General features: G+C 38.3%; 1 protein-coding gene and 1 pseudogene across 1 annotated transcript in view; both read right to left on the reverse strand.

The window, feature by feature from the left end:
• The window catches only part of CNTN6 (contactin 6), a 272,495-nt gene that overhangs the window by 146,253 nt on the left and 112,724 nt on the right, over positions 1-13,518 (reverse strand).
• LOC142449383 (U1 spliceosomal RNA) lies at positions 8,245-8,394 on the reverse strand (annotated as a pseudogene).

Below are 13,518 nucleotides of genomic sequence, written 5' to 3' on the forward strand. Positions count from 1 at the left end.
AGATGAAATAAATATGGTGAAAACATATGAGTTGAGGCACCTAATTTGCCAGAAAAACTGCATAAAAATTGTGCTGAAAACCTCAGCTTATACATGAGTATATACAGTAGAAACCTTATATATACCTTTCCTGATTTGAAACCACACAATACCCACCCACCCTTTTCTGTGGAAACAACTGCCTCTTGGTCTATGTACAGCTTCCACAGGAGCACAATTAAGTATTTTTGGAAGTCCCATTTTTCAAAATGTTATCCATTGTTTTATATTTTTTTAATTTCACACAGTGGAATGTCTTTGCCTTTGGATAGTGAAAAAAAAAAAAAGGACAAGCAAACCTATCTCTGATATTCTTGTTTGAAACCTATCTCTGATATTCTTGTTTGAAACCTATCTCTGATATTCTTGTTTTCAGTCACTATTCATATGAGAGCCCTTGTTCCATCTCCTTTTCTGAGTCTGGCTGAAGTGTTTGACCTTGATCAGTGTACATGCTGCTTAATTATTTTTAAAAAACTTATATTTAGCAAAAATTTACTTACATGTGGTATTGATATTGTTGTATAGTTGTTTGTTTGTTTTTTACTCTGTTGGGTTGCCTTTCTTTGGAATAGACATAAATATGGGGCATTTCTAGTTGACTGACTGGGTAAACATCTTCCAAATTACTTAACATAGGCTAGTGAGTTTTCCCAGCACTGCATCAATTTGTTGAAATATTTGAATTGGCATTCCATCCATTTCTGGAGCCATGTTTTACACTAATGCCTTTTTTCTAGCTTGGAGTTATTCCTTCAAAACCTCGGCTTTGGATCTATGCTACCTCATGAAATGGTAGAATGTCAACCAATTGTTTTTGGCTCAGTGATATATGTAATGAAAACCATACAAAATATCTGTCTTGTGATGTGTGTGTATAAGGTTTCTGTGGCTACAATCTTTATGAGAACAGAATAGTCTCATATTTCTCCTGAAAGGCAGATAGTCAGTTTGAACCACTGAACTTGCAATGCAATTAGCCATCCCAATATTTACTGGACATTGTCTCCAGGGGATATATATATATATATACACACACATACAAATGCATCATGGCTTTTACTGTTTGGTGTTATTAATTAAGTTCCTACTCATCAGAGCCCTATGTATAACAGAATGAACCACTGTCCTGTCCTAGCAATCATTGTTGCATTTGAATCCTCTACATAAATAGAAATGTTCAATAAACAGACTGGTTTCCACATGGCACATGGCTATATATTTATGAACCTGTGAGTACACATATGATTTATATACTGTACACATTTAATGAAAACCATACAATATTGCAACAGATAGCATCTGTGGTAGTAATACTGCTTTGGTCCTAAGGATTCAATGACATAATGTGACAATAAGCAGATGCCTGATATCCCAAGGGCATGGATTTGGAACTCATTGGACTTTGGCTCAAATCCATTACTTTGGATGTTACCCAATAATTGGCAACTTAAGGCTACAATATATTTGCTATTTTTATAAGATCTTTGCTTTTCATGACATGTCTTAGTTCTGCAGACAATAGTTTGACCTTAATGAAAGAATGTTATTGTAATTTATGCTGTGTCCAACCTTTATTGTTTCCTTAAACAATGAACAGTTTTTAATATTTAATAATTTCATGTATTTTAGTCTAAAAAGCTTTTCTGAATATTTTTCTCATTAATATTTTAACTTCTATAGATTTATGATATCATTAAAATTACCAAATGCCCCATGGATGTTACTTATGTTACTGCTCAAGAAATTGATGAGGCTGCCCCTAAAGTACTCTAGAAATATACAAAGAAATGGCTTTTGAGCTTGCACCTAATTGTAAGCCCCAATGTAAGAACAATTAGCTCTGACATGGCCCTATTTAACACATCCTCATGAAGTGAGCATTGAGGAGATGAGTGTTATAGCAAAACGTGTTGAAGTAAGCAGATGGTACCAGGCTATGAAAAAGAACAGCATCTAGCAACATAAAAGATTGCCTTAAAATGAGCTGTAATTTAAGTGAGGTGTCAGGTAAGATTGCACAGAAGAAGCACGCCAGTGAGTGTGACCAAAGGATAATTAATAATAAAATCCATGTTCAAAGGCAGATAACTGTATTAGCATTTAAAATATGAGCCACAAGTTTGCAGAAGGCTATCAATGATAGTGAACACTTAAAATCAATTTTCAGAGAAACCGCATGGACTTAGCTTCCATTGAACGCCCTCTGTCCACTGACCAGATGTGAATAGCCTTGCCCTTAGAAAGAGTGCATTTTCAGTGGGTTACTGCAGACATAGTTAGGTTCACATCTTACCATTTGTCTCACTTATTGATCCATTTTAATTTGTTCTATTTTTCATTATTTTCTGCTTTCTTTTGGATTGAGAGTTTACTGTTTTATTTTGTGTTTGAGATAATTTTTGTTTGATTTATTTTATACAAAATTCAGTATAGGTAAGTCTATAGATGTACTAGATTAATAGTCTCATTAATAAACAGTAACTAGATTAATAATTTCTTAAGACTATGCCAGGGAAAGTGAGGGAAATGAGGCTATAATAATAATGGATATGCAGTGGAAAATATTATAAGATTGATTGTGGTAATATATTTACACCATTGAGTTGTGTGATATGCAAATTATGTCAATAAAACGATTAAAATATGGATCTAGAAAAGGTATCTGTCATATACCAAACACAGAGGGAATGTCTCAACAGAGTCCGGGGAAAAGGCAAGAGGTAAGAAAGAGTTTCCCTGAAAACCAGCAGAACAACGTCAATGGTAAGTAGACTGATGAGTCTCAAACCTAGAGGCTTTGGGGGAAAGCAGAACTATGACAGAAGGGGGGGAAGTTGAACATGTGGAGATCAGCGAACACTTCTGGATGCTATTGGTACACAGAGTGCATCATCTCTGGGATCCACCTCCTCGCCCTTGTCTTCTTTGCTCCATTGATCAGAGATTCTGGTCACTCCTGCACCCCTCCCCTCCACATACTTGCTGCATCGCCCCCTAATCCCTGCTAGGACCTCCTTCTTCTTCTGGTACCACTCTCTCCTGACTAATCACAGTTCCCATTTGGCAGTCACTGGTGGCACTTCTCAGATAGCTCACAGCTCCTGCTGCCTAGTGTAGAGGCACTTCAACCATTGTACAGAGACCCTGCCTGCCTGTGAACGCTTGGATTGGAGCTCATCTGCTGGGCACCCACTACAGATGTATCCATCCAGGAGGTGCTTACTTGGCCTGTGTACTGCACTGCCCAACCCATATACAATCCTGTCCATAAACATTTACACATGCCATCCCACCCAGCTCCATCCTCAAGCACTGCCCCATCCTGTCCCATCCTCTCATGACATGCCACGTGGCTTTGTGCTGAGCTCTACAGTCCCTCTCCTAGCTGCTGTGCACTGCTCAGCTCCCACCCATGCCTGCCTGTCGTGTTGTCTAGCCTCACCCCTGCTTTTGATGCCACAACCCCGTATATGTGCACTACCCATCCATGCAGTGTCCTTCATTGACCCCATCTATGTGTCATCTCCCAGGCCTCCACAACCACCCATCATAGTAGCACCTCCTGGTCACAGTGGCACGTACGCTACTATGAATCCATCATTGCTCACACGTTATTCCTGTCGTTCTTTCTCTCCTTCTCCTCTTGAGCATATATTTACTGTACTCATTTTTTATTCTTTCTTAAATTTTCCATTATTTGAATACATCTTTTGACCCTTATTATAATCTCCTATTACCCCTCAATGCCCTTTCTTCTTTTCTCATCTTTGTCCCACCTGTTGTTATCTGGTTCATATTAATCCTCTCTTACACCTGTCAACACAGTAAGTTACACCAACACTACCCAGAAATGGACTTGACATTAATTATGAACCACAACACTGTGGGAGCAGCATCCAATCACAATACACTCAAATAATAAAATAAAATAAAAACAAGCACACAAACACACCAAAAAAAAAAACAAACAAACAACACCTAACCCTAAGGTATTACACTGACAAGAGGCCCTGGAATGACCAGAAATAGAATTCAGGAGTCTAGTGTATAGTGACCTCCAACTAATGAAGAAAATAATTTTGAAACCCTACATCAAATAAAATTCCAGAAAAGAAATAAAAAGGTGAAAGAGTCCGACAATATGGTTAAAGAAGTGAGTAATAAAATGGAAAAAAAGGAAAACCTAACTCAAAAAAAGATCATGTATGATACAATTGACGAGGGAGAGAAAAAAATCTACAAAAAATCAAAGGAATCTGGAGTAATCCTAATAATGGTGTAGAAATTTATCAAAAAGAATAATTGATATTTCACTGGAATTGCAGAGAAAGAAAAAAGGAAAAAAGAGAGAAAAATCTACCTGAAAGAGGATAACATAGTTATTTAATAACCTGAAAAACACTAAAAACAAGACAAACCCACAAAGGAAAACAATGGGGAATATCACAGTGAAATACTTCCATATCAAGGAAAATGAGTGAATCCTATAACTAACTAAGAGAAAAATTAAAGTCATCTTCAAAGGAAAGTCAAGAATAGGAACACAATACAATGATATAGACAAAAGACCTGCATAAAAACCAACCAAACCCGAGAACCAAGAGTCTTATAAAGAACAAAAGTATGCCTCTTACAAACAAAAATCCAAACCCACTGCCACTGAGTTGATGCTGATTCTCATATGATGAGGCGAGGATAAATTCAATAAGAAAGACAAACGGAGAATTAAAGCATTTGGAAAACAAAACAAGCGTTGTCAAAAAAATTGAATATGGTCAGGAGAAAATCATCAGAGCAAAAATTATAGACACCCAGTTTGTGAAGGGCTGAGAGGGGGCGGGGGGGTGAGAGCCCCAACCCTGTCTGCAAAGGATCCAGTCAGACTTCTACCCTCAGGCAAGAGTCTGAAACAGCCTTACTATCTATCAGGCAGAGACCATTATAACCTTGATAATGCTGGATCAACTCCATACTTAGCCAGTTGATCACCCAATAGACATGACCTGAATCTCTTCTGGATTTCTGGGTGCAAGGATCTCTTACTGACTGGCTGCAGGAAGACATTTCTTCCCTGGCTTTTCCAATGTTGTTGCGTGTCTTTTCCTTCTTCTGCATTACTTGTAGTTTTGCCTGTATACTCTTAGTTTGCTAACCTCACCACCTTAGTGCGATTCTGCTTGTTCCTGTGTTTGTTCTGTTGGGTCTCCAGCTGTGAAGCACAGGAGGGGTGAATGCAAAATGATAATAACAGGTGCCAGGTCATAGAGCCAAAAGAGTGGTGGTGGGGTTGGTATGGAGGGAACGGAGATTTCAGGAGCAAATAATGAAGGTGGGAGGGTGGAGGAGCTCTAGAAAAAACAAACAAGGAAAGTGTGTGTGTTGGGGGAAGGGGCGAAACACACAAAAAACAAGGTGACAGCAACAAACCCACATTTAACAATAATGGCCCTGAATGTCAATGATTACATACACCAATAAGAATACCGAGTTAGCAGACTGGTTTAGAAAATAAGACCCAGAAAATATGCTGCCTATAAGAGACACACCTAAACTCAAAGGCAAATGTAGATTAATAATCAAAGAATGATGAAAAATCCACAAAGCCAATGGCAACTATAAAATGCCATAAGTGGCAATATTAATTTATGGTAAATATAATTCAAGTTAATGATATAATAGAAATAAGAATGGATACTACATAATTATTAATAAATGAACTATGAATATATAACCTAAATAAACACATATTTAACAAATGAGAGACCCTCAAAATGCACCAATCAAATTCTCACAGAGTTGAAAATAGTAATAAAAATCACCAATAAGGGTAGGAGACTTAAATACACCACTCTCTAGGAAAGACAGATCATCAGGAAATAAATCCAATTAAAGGACTGGAAGAGTTAACAACACAATCAACCAGCTAGACTGCCACCAAACAACAGCATAATGACAGAACAGTGGCATCTCCAGTGTACGTCTCAGTGTACATCATACTACTGTAGAACAGATCACATGGCAGGCCACAAAACACTCCTCAACCAATGAAAAACATTGAGATCTTACAATCCTTTTGTGTTTTTGTATCTATGACAATGTTATAAAACTTAAAACCAACAATGGGAATATAAAGGAACATAAAGATAAACATGGAAAGTGGAAAACATACTACTTAAAATGACTAAATAATATATACAAAGGGGTTGCAATTAATAAAGAAAGACATTTCTTGAAACAATCAAGAGTGATAGCACAACACATACCCAAACATTTCGGATACAGCAAAAGCAGTTATCAGAGTTCAATGTAAAGCATTCAAAATGCACGTGAAAAAAGAGGAGCAATAAAAAACCAGCACATTAGCACAATACCTCCCTCCGGTCACTAGGACCAGGGCAGCAGCATAAACTCTGCAACCGCAGAAGGAAAGATATCATGAAGACGACAACGGAAACACATGAACCGAAATATAGAAAAATAATGGACAAAATTAAGGACAAGCAATTGATTCTTTTGAAGTATTAACAAAATGGATAAACAAATGGCATAGTTGACAAAAGAAAAGAAAGAGAAGTTACAAATGTCTAGAATTAGAAATGAAAAGATTGATACCACAACAGATCCCAATATAATAAAGAAAATCATTACACAAGACTTCAAAGGACTGTGCTCCCACGAGCTTGATAATCTCGAAGAAATGGACAGATGCTTAGAAATACGCGACCTACCCAAATGAACCCTGGGCAGATATAGAAAGCCTGAAAAGACACATAACCAAAGAAGAAACAGAGAAACATCCAGACACTGCCAAGATAAAAATTTCCAGGGCCAGAAGGCTCCAAAGGACAATTTTGCCTGGTATTCAGTGAAGAATGGTCACCTATTTCACAAAGGCTTTTCCAGAATGCAGTCAGGAACAGGAAGCTCCCAAGCTAATTCTATGATGTGAGTATACTCTTGATACCAAACTGAGGCAAAGACCCCATGAAGACACAAATGACAGACCAGTGCCCCTAATAAACACAGATGCAAAGATCCCACACACCATTCTGGCCAAACAAATCCAACAAAATATCAAAATAATAATAACTCATAACAACTGTGTGAGATTCATACTATGGATGCAAGGATCATCCAACATCCCAAAAGCAATCAATGTAATTCACCACATAAACAAGGAAGGAAGAACACACGTATATCAGTAGATGCAGCAAACGCATTTGAGACTATCCAACACGTGTTTTTGATTAAAATATTCTATAAAATTGGAATAGAAGGGAAATTCCTCAACATAATAAGGCCATATACAAAAATCCACTGTCCAGCACCACTTACAATGGAGAAAAATGAAAACATTTTCCCTGGAAACAGGACCTAGAGAAAGGGTGCCTGTCCTCATGATTATTCGGGATCTTGCTGAAGTGTTGTCTCAAAGAAGTAGAAAAGAGAAACGAATCAAGGGAATACAGTTCGACAAAGTAACAGCAAACCCTTGCTCCTTTCAGGAAATATGATTTCATACAGAGACACTCCAAGGTTCCACTTAAAAACAATTGGGTGTCATTGGGGGATTTGTTAAAGTAGCAAGAAACAACATTTAAAAGGAAAATCAATTTGATTCCCATATGCCAGTAAAGAGAGCTTTGAAAATGCATACCATTTACAATTGCCAAACAAAAGATGAAATATTTAGAAATAAGCCAAATAATTAAAAATCCCAAACAAAGAAAACTACAAAACAGTATTACAAGGAAACAAACAGATGTATACAAATGAAAAAATGCTCCATTTTTATCCATAGGAAGACTTAATATTGTGAAAATGTCAATACTATCCAACCGAAAAAAACCTCACTGCCATTAAGTAATTGCTGATTCTATAGGCCAGGGTAGAACTGCCCCTGACTTTCTGAGACTGTGCCCCTTTACAAGGGTAGAAGACTCCATCTTTCTTCCCAGGAGTGGCAAGTGAGTTCTAACTGCTGACCTGGAGGCGAGCAGCCCCACCTGTAATTACGATGCCACTGGAGCTCCAATACTACCCGAACTAATCTGCAAATACAACAAAATGATGATACAGATCTCAAGTTTCTTCTTTAATGAGATGGGAAACAAACCCAAACAAACAACCAGTTACCAACATCATACAGAGAGGGAAAAGACCCAGGAGAAGCAAAGAATTTCTCAAAAAGAAGAACAAAGTAGGAGGTCGCAGTCCCCCACTACCACACATTCTGCAGTGGAGTTTCCCACATCTGGGGAAATCGCAGGGGTCAGCACATCCAGAGTGCAATGGATGAGCCTCGCCTTGGGAAAACCACCTTCGTGATCATGGTCTCTCCCTTGGCAATATTGCTGTTTTTGTTGTAAGGTACCCCATAGTTGGGTCTAATCCCTATGCACAATGAAACAAAACACGACCTCGTTTTGTGCCTTCCTGTAATTCTTCTTCTGTTTGAGCCCATTGTGGCAGCATCTGTGTAAACCCATCTCACTGGGGCCTTGCTCTCTTTTGCTGCCCTTTGACCTGGCCAAGCACGATGTCCTTCTCTAGGAACTGGTCTCTCCTGACAAGTCCAAAGCAAGGAAGATGAACTCTTGCCATCCTTGCATTCATGGAGCACTCTGGGTAAACTTCCTACAAGACAGATTTGTTTGTTCTTTGGGCAGTCCATGGGACTGTCAATATTCATCTGCAGTACCACAATTCAAATGCATCGATTCTTCTACGGTCTTACTCATTCAACGTCCAGTTTCACATGCATCTGAGGCAATTGAAAATACCATGTCTTGGGTGAACGACACCTTACTCCTCAAAGTGACATCGTGCTTGTCAATACTCTGAAGAGCTTCTTGAGAAGCAAATTTCCCTAATGCAATGATTCAGCTTTTGATCTCTTCATTGCTGTTTCAGTGAGCATTGCTTGTGGCTCGAAGCATGAATTCCTTGACAACTTCAACCTTCATGAAGTTACCTATTGATCCAGTTGTAAAGATTACACTCTTCTTTAATTTGAGTTGTAAACCATTCTGGCAGCTGCAATTTTTTTAATCTTCATCAGCAAGTGTTTGAGTCCTCACTTTCCCAAGCAAGGTTGTCTCATCTGTGTATTGCAGGCTCTTGTATATAAGGTGCCCTCCTATCAGGACGCCACCTTTTCATCATATAATCCATCTTCTCTGATTATTTGCTCAGTATATAGCTTGAGCCAGTATTGGAAAAGGTCCAACCCTGACACACACTTTTTTCCCTGATTTTACACCATGTAATATTCTCTTGTTCCTTTCACTAAGCTACTTCTTGATCCATGTGCAAGTTCTGCATGAGCATAGTGTTTCCCGGAATTACCATTCTGCTCAAGCTTACCCAAAGATTGTTGTAATCCACACAGTTGAGTGGCTTGGCAGAGTCAAGGAAAACAATTCAACATGTTTCTGATATACTCTGCTTTCAGCCAAGATGCATCTAATTATGAATTATGATATATAATTTTATATTATACTATAGATTATTTATATATTATTTTGTATGATATAATTATAATTATACTACATATTATAAATTATCTATAATCTATATAATTATACATCATATCCCTTGTTACACAGCCTCTCCTGAGTCCAGCCTGAGTCTCTGGCAACTCCTTGTTACAATTCTGCTGCAACCATTGTTGGGTGGTCTTCAGTCACATTCAAGCGCCCTCCAACTGGAGGGCTCCATACCCTGGCACTCTTTCTGGCAAGGTTCTCTGTGTATTCATTAGGCCTTCAGTATCTGACAGTGCTTTGAAAGTGTGCATAAAGCTTTTAGTGGCTACTTCCGCTGACATTTGCAGCTGATTCCTACGTTGTTGTCTTAGTCGGGAGGCTTTGATGAACCTGTTCACTTTGGGTGACCCTATTGGTGCTGAAATACTGGAGGCATAGCTTCCAGCATCAAAGCAACCTACCAGCCACTACAGTATGACAAACTGACAGAAACATTCTAAAGAAGGACTGACTTGAACTACTGACCTCAAAACCTACTACAAAGGCACTATAGTAAAATCAGCCTGGTGCTGGTACAATGTTAGATGCATAGACCAATGGAAACAGATAGGAAATCCATAAATAAAAACATTCACCTGAAGGCAACTGATTGTTGACAAGGACCAAAACACTTAATTAGAAAGTTATATCTGTTCAACAAATGATGCTGGTAAAATTGAATTTCATTCTGCAAAAAAAAAATGCCACAGGATCCATACCTACCCCATGCATAATAATGAAATGCAGAACAGGATCCAGAGCATGGAAAAAAAACACATGTGAATTTTCTAGCCAATAGAACAAGTAAAGCTGTTTAAAAGCAGGAGCTTGCTTGTGGAGTGAATTTTGGAAGTTGGACTTGCTGACCCATTCAGGTGGAGCTGAGCGTCTTCAGGTTGGTGAATATAGAAGTGAAGTGTCTCTGGGCACTTAATTTAGGGATCAGGGTTTGCCAAACTATGGGGCTTGAGCTCAATACCTTCTGGTTGAAATTTATGGTGGAATAGCATGCCCTTTGGGCATTATTAGCAGACTCTGAAAGAACTTTGTAACATTTCCTGACAAGCAACTGAGTCCTGAGCATTTATTTTCTTTGTTTTCTTAAAATTAGGGGTTTATACAACTCTTATCACAGTTCATATATACATCAAGTGTATGAAGTGCATTTGTTCATTCATTGCCCTCATCATTCTCAAAACATTTGCTCTCCACTTAAGCCCCTGGCATCAGTTCCTCATTTTTCCCCTCCCTCCCCACTCCTCCTCCCACATGAACCCTTGATAATTTATAAATTATTATTTTGTCATATCTTGCCCTGTCCCATGTCTCCCTTCACCCACTTTTCTGTTGTCTGTCCCCCAGGGAGAAGGTCACATGCAGATCCTTGTAATTGGTTCTCCCTTTCCAATCCGCCCTTCCTCTACCCTCCCAGTATCACCATTCACACCACTGGTCCTAAAGGGATCATCTGCCCTGGATTCCCTATGTTTCCAGTTCCTATCTGTACCAGTGTACATCCTCTGGTCTAGCCAGACTTGCAAGATATAATTGGGATTATGATGGGGGGGAGGGCGGGGGAGAGGAAGCATTTAGGAACTAGAGGAAAGTTGTATTTTTCATCGTTGCTACATCGCACCCGGACTCATCTCCTCCCCGTGACCCTTCTGTAAGGGGGTGTCCAGTGGCCTACAAATGGGCTTTGGGTCTCCACTCCGCACTCCTCACCTCATTCACTATGGTAAGATTTTTTTGTCCTGATGATATCTGATACCTGATCCCTTTGACACCTTGTGATTGCACCGGCTAGTGTGCTTCTTCCATGTGGACTTGGTTGGTTCTGAGCTAGATGGCCTGCTTGTGTACCTTCAAGCCTTTAGACCCCAGACACTATATCTTTTGATAGCCAGGAACCATCAGCATTCTTTGCCACATTTGCTTATGCAACCATTTTTCTTCAGTGATGATATCATGGAGGTGAGCACACAATGATATGATTTTTTGTTTAGTGATGTCTGATAACTGATCCCTTCAGCACCTCGTGATCACACAGAGTCCTGAGCATTTCTTACTGTCTTTCAACCTGTTAAGTTCCTTAATAAACTCTTTAATCAAGAATATTGTCTGCGTACCCAGTGCAATGAATACTAGAACCTATTAGAAAAATAGAGTGCATGAAAAGTAGAGTGATGTTCATGACAGAACAGATGATAAATTATAAACTCAAGACCAGAGGAAGGAATTGTATTCAAGTTTAAATTCTAAGGAGCCAGTTTGCAGAAGGCAATGGATGACAATCAAAGTCCAAAAGTTACTTGCTGAGACCCCATTCAGACTGTTTCCACTGCTGCCTCAGACTATTGACCAGATATGTGAATATTTTTGTCTCAGGCAGAGTACAATGTAAATGGGTTACTGAAAACAGATTTAGCTTAAAATTTAACATCTTACCATTCCTACCACCCTACTAGAAACATTTTTAACCTTGTTCAAGGGTGTATTAGTTTCTGCTTTCCTTTGGATGAAAAGTTATTTGTGGTTTATTTGCTGTCACTGATTTTTTTTATAACTATATGAACTCCAGGGGAGGTGAATCGATAAAGATAATAACTAGATTAATGGAGCCTAATGACAGAGGAAGTCAGGGAACATTGGAGAGCTAATCGAAGAATGAGAATGGTGAGCACATTACAAAGGTAGGTTTGCAGCCCACACCCCAGGGGGACAGATAACAGAAATATGGGTGAAGGGAGATAATGGACAGTGTAAGATATGAAATAACAGTAACATGTAATTGATCAAGCATATCCAAGGGTGAGAGGGTCGGGGAGGGAAAGATAAAAAGAGGAGCCGATACCAGTAGCTCAAGTAGAAAGAAAATGTTTTGGAAATGTTGATGGCAACATATGTACAAGTGTGCTTAATACAATTGAATGGATTGTCATATTTGTAAGTGCACCCAATAAAATGATTAATTAAAATACATTGTACATTGATCTGATTTGAAATAAATAAATATAAATAAAAGATAAAATTTCAAAAATTGATTGTGGTGAAAATTGCAGAGTGATTTGTAATATATTTGAACTCTTGAATTGCATCATCCATGTAGTATATGCCAACAATATGGTTAAGGGGAAAATAGGGATCTGCATGTTGTGCTATTTATGTTTTAGGTTTTCTTCTAGTTCTGCTTAAATCTTCAGAAATATGTAATAGCTGGAAAAATTGTCAAGCAAAATGTTTCTCTTAGTATTAATATTTGGAGGTCAATCATTTAAATTTAAAAAGACAACTAAGAAAAGAAGTAGTAGCAGTCCTGGCATGCAAACATATCTTTTTCTCTCTAGGCTAAATACTGAATAAGGAGCCATAGTGTGCAGTGTATGAAGCATTGTACCGATGACCAAATGTTCAAATCCGCCAGCCATTTCATGGGAAAAAGACTAGATATTAGGCAATCTACTTCCATAAAGGTTACAGTCCCCACAAACCCCTAGACAGCAGTTCAGTTTTGTCCTCTAGGGCACTATGGATAGAAATTAACTCCATAGCAAGAAGCTTTTGGCAGCTATCTCTTATAGTTGAAGATCTACCCTAATAATGTCTATGTTAAGATACTAACCAAAAACGTCATGGAAAACCATTTAAATCGACTATGATTCAAATTTAAGCGCCAACCACTAATACTAAAGATTAAGAAATTAAAGATTTTAACCAACTTCTATAATCTGAAATTGATGAAACATTAAATAAGAATGCATTTACATTTACTGTTGATTAGAAGCAAAACCTAAAACAAAAAATATATATCAGTAGTTGAAAACATAACCTTGGTTTTAGAAATGACACTGGAGATCATGCTATACAAATTTTCAAGGACAATAACGTGTGTTTTACAAAATTTTTCAACAACAAAATGCCAACAATCCACGTGGACTTAACCAAATGC

Source organism: Tenrec ecaudatus, chromosome 5, assembly GCF_050624435.1.
Source record: "Tenrec ecaudatus isolate mTenEca1 chromosome 5, mTenEca1.hap1, whole genome shotgun sequence".
Taxonomy (NCBI): Eukaryota; Metazoa; Chordata; class Mammalia; order Afrosoricida; family Tenrecidae; genus Tenrec; species Tenrec ecaudatus.